Source organism: Octodon degus, unplaced genomic scaffold, assembly GCF_000260255.1.
Source record: "Octodon degus isolate 3935 unplaced genomic scaffold, OctDeg1.0 scaffold00095, whole genome shotgun sequence".
NCBI classification, from domain to species: domain Eukaryota; kingdom Metazoa; phylum Chordata; class Mammalia; order Rodentia; family Octodontidae; genus Octodon; species Octodon degus.
Window position 1 is genome coordinate 10,675,248 of NW_004524671.1, and position 4,363 is coordinate 10,679,610.

The window sequence follows — 4,363 nt, forward strand, 5'->3', positions numbered from 1 at the left end:
AGAGAGAGAGAGAGAGAGAGAGAGAGAGAAGAGGAGAGGAGGGGAGGGGATGGGGCAGGCAAGGGGAGGTGGGACAGGACTGGGCCAGGCAGGGAGGGGCTGGGCAAGCAATATTATTCTACACTACAAGTTGGACTAGGGAGACCAGAATGGTTATGAGTGAAAGATTGTAACGGCCTATATCAAAATTAATTTTAAGATGTCTAGAAACCATAAGGACATGTCAAATGCACTCTCTTCTATATCAGAAACATTGATCCCCTTAATAACCAGTGTGACTAAAAACAAAAAAATCAGTGCTGTATTTGATCTTAATAGAAAGTATTTCCCTGTGTCCACAGAGGAAAAGTAATCCTTAGCTTTCTCTTACACATTACCATTACTATCCTTTCTAATTTCTTTCTTGCTTTCTTGCTTTCTGGCTTTCTGGCTTGCTTGCTTGCTTGCTTGCTTGCTTGCTTGCTTGCTTGCTTGCTTTGATATAGGGTCTTGCTACACAGTTCAGACTCATAGTGATACTTCTGTCCCCAGCATTGGAATTATAGGTGTGCACCACTACATCCAGCTGGAGGACCAGCACAGTGAGCCCAGGATTCCATGATGAAATTCACTTCAATAACACAGATATAGTACAGTAACTTTCTAAAACTTATTTTCCTCTTTAGGAGATTCTTGTTGATAAAGAAATGTCTCCATTATAATCACCACAGATGATGGTAACAATGCAAGTTTGCAGACCAAAAAAATTACAGAAAGAGAAGGGCTACAAGGATAGCCAAAATTTTGGCCCCAGCCCTTCAAGGTCAGTGATGACTCAGGACATAAGAGAACCTGTACTGTAACATTCTGTAACTCAGTGGTGTCCCAAATTTTCTGATCAAGGACATTACGGGGGCCACAGAGAAAAGTGATAGATAAAGTATAGTTCACCTAAGGAGAGTCACCTAGAGAGAAAACATTCTCTCAGGCTTTCACAGAAGCAAACTGGTCAAGCAATGGCCATGACTCATCCACATGGCTGACACTGACAAAGAATCCACAAACTGCAGTAAAGGATTTCAGGATAAATCCTGAGGGGATCTGACCGAAGTTGTCAGATACAAAAGTTACATTTTTTGTTATATAGGTCTTGCATTATCTTGGTCTTAACCATCCAGCAGAAAAGTATAAAAACAGGGTATAAAAAATAAAGCTATATTAATATACTGAGCTGTAAAGGCTCAAGTAAACAATTTCTGACAATTACCAGTTCGGCTAATATCTCACTACCATCATGGACTATTCGAGTATATTGGGTTATTTTTCTGAACTCATGCACCTAAATTACTTGAAAGCAAAAGAACATCCATCTCTGGTAAAACAAAACAAAAAAGGAGGATATAAATGAAGGACTATTATTTTTTCCCATAATTTTATTGAGAAACAAATAGCAATGAGACAGTTTCAAACCAAATGGGTAGGACAGTTTCAATAATTAACACATTGCATGCATTCTTCCTAGTGGTTATTTGCTGTACAGGATGCAGACTTGATATTCTATTTCCAAGCACTATTAGAACAAATCCCTCTATTCATTAAGAGAATGTAACTATATATCTATTCTAACCATTTAGAATATACACATAAAAAGTGGACATTCAACTGTATCCCCTTTTTTTGTTTAGTTCCATTATTTGAATATTATAGGTGTGTTAAATCAGCAAAATATTCTAAATGAGTCCAGAAGTCCATAATAGTATTGAATCTTCTGCTTGACTGGCAATGTCAGAAATTGTTGACCTGAGTCCCCAATAGCTCAATATAACAGCATGGCTTTACTTCTTATACTTCATTTTTATTCTTTTTTACTGGGTGGTTAAGACCAAAATAAAGCAATACCTATGCAACAAGAATTGTAGCTTTTGGCTCTGATAAGGTCAGGGCAATCCTCTCAGGATTTATTCTGAGATCTTGTACCTCAGATTGTACATCCTTTGTCAGTGTCAGCCATGTGGGTGAGTCATAGCCATTGCTTGGCCAAAGTGCTTTATGTGAAAACCTGAGAAAAGGTCTTCTCCCCATGTGACTCTCCTTAGGTGCACTCTACATCATCAATCACTTTCCTCTTTGGCCCCATAATCTCCTTGATCAGAAAATTTGGGACACTACTGAGTTATGTGACGTTACCATACAAGTTCTCATATGTTCTGATTCTTAATTAACCTTGGAAGGCTAGGGCCAAAATATTGGCTTCCCTTGCAGCCCTCATTTTTCCCTGATATTGGACTGCAAACTTATATTGTTACCCCTTCTGAAAAGAAGTTTATTGTTTTTACCATACAACCTAAGCTATTAAGCTTAACCTCACTGTCTGCATATCAAACATCTTAGGCATAACATGGAACAGGTATTTTTAATCAAGTATTGATATGTTGAACTTTAAGTCCCTACAGAATACGATGAAAAAACATTTAAAAATTAGAATAATTTTTTAAAAAGGCGTAAAGAATTATATAATTCTTATGTTTACACATAAGTCCAAAAATCGAACCATATGCAACCTTGAATCAGGACAGTCCCACAACATTCCTTTTCCTGTCTCCTGCCTTCATTCACCACCCCCTTCTTTTTGAACAATCATCTACCCAAGAGACAGCACAGCAGCAACTTGCACGTCATGACAAGCAACCCATTTTCAGAAGACCAGAATGACAGGCACTCCAAGCATGAACCTACTATTACAAATTGCCATCTTCAGTGCTGTTGCTTTGTTCACAGGTAACAGCATATATAATTGGTCAGGGTGAGAATCTTTCCAATTAACTGCTAGATTCAAATATCTTCAGAACATTCTGAAGATCATTGTCTTGCCCATCTTCTACAAATAATTGTATGGCTTGTCACTGTCATGTTTCCTAGCTCTTCTCCTTTCCCAATCTTAATTAGTTATTCCTTGAATTCTTGCTTTCCTTTCACTTGTATTATACCTTTCTATTTGTATTTCTTATTTTTAGTTCTTATACTAGGAAAACTATATGATATTTACACATGTGTGTCTGATTTATTTCATGTATGAGTATATCTTCAAGTGGAATGCATTTCAATATAAGGGCTTCGAGTTTATCATTCTTTATAGCTGAGTAATGCTCCATTGTGTAAAAATACCACATCTTTTTCAACCATTCCTCAGGCGATGGGCATCTTGGTTGTTTTCAAGATGTGGCTATCACAAATTGTGCTGCTATAAACATAGGCACACATATATCCCTATCATATGATGTTTTCAGATTCTAAGGGAAAATTCCCAGTAGAAGAATAGCTGCTTTAAATGGGATTTCCAGTTCAAGTTTTCTAAGGAGCCTCCAAATTAATTTCCATAATGGTTGCACCAATATACATTCCCACCAGCAGTGGAGAAGGGTTCCTTTTTCACCACAGCCTCTCCAACATTTGTTGTTTGCTGATTTCTTTATGATAGACATTCTTTCTGGGGGGAGATGATAACTCAATGTTTTTTTAATTTTCATTTCACAGAAGGCTAGTGATGTGGAGCATTTTTTCATATATTTATTCACTTCTTTAATTTCATGCTCTGAGAAGTGTGTGCTCATCTCACATTCCCATTTCTGTACTGGCTCTTTAAATTTGGGAGCCCTAGTATTTTTCACTTCTTTATAAATTCTAGAGAGCAGACCTTTTTCTGAGTACTTATTTGTCATGATTTTTTCTAAATTTGTGAGTTGTCTTTTCACTCTGTTGGCAATTTCTTTTGACATGAAAAAACTTCTCAATATTAGCAGGTCCCAGTTGTTAATTCTTTCAACTGTTTCCCGTGCAATTGGATTTTTGTTCATGAACTCTTTGCCTATGTCTATGTCTTCAAGAGATCCTCCTGCTTTCTCTTAAAGGAGATTTAGTGTCTCTGTTTTAATGTTTAGATCTTTAAACCATTTTGACTTTAGTTTAGTGCATGGTGATAGACCTGGGTCAAGTTTGAGTTTTCGGCATGTAGAGAGCCAGTGCCATTTTCTAGCACCATTTGTTAAAGAGGCTATCTTTTATTCAGTGAATATGTTTGGCCCCTTTGTCAAAGATAAGGTGGCTGAGTGTATTCGTAGGGGCTTCAGCATCTTCTAATGTATTCCATTGATCCTCAGGTCTATTTTGTTGCCAGTACCATGCTAATTTTATCACAGTAGCCTTGTACTATAATTTCAAGCCAGGAATTGTAATGCCTCCTGCCTTGTCTTTATTACCCAGAATTGCCTTTGCTATTCTAGGTCTTTTCTGGTTCCAAATAAATTTTAGGAATGATTTCTCTAGCTCTGTAAAGTATGTTGGTAGTAGTGTGATAGAGATTGCATTAAATCTGTACAGCAATTTT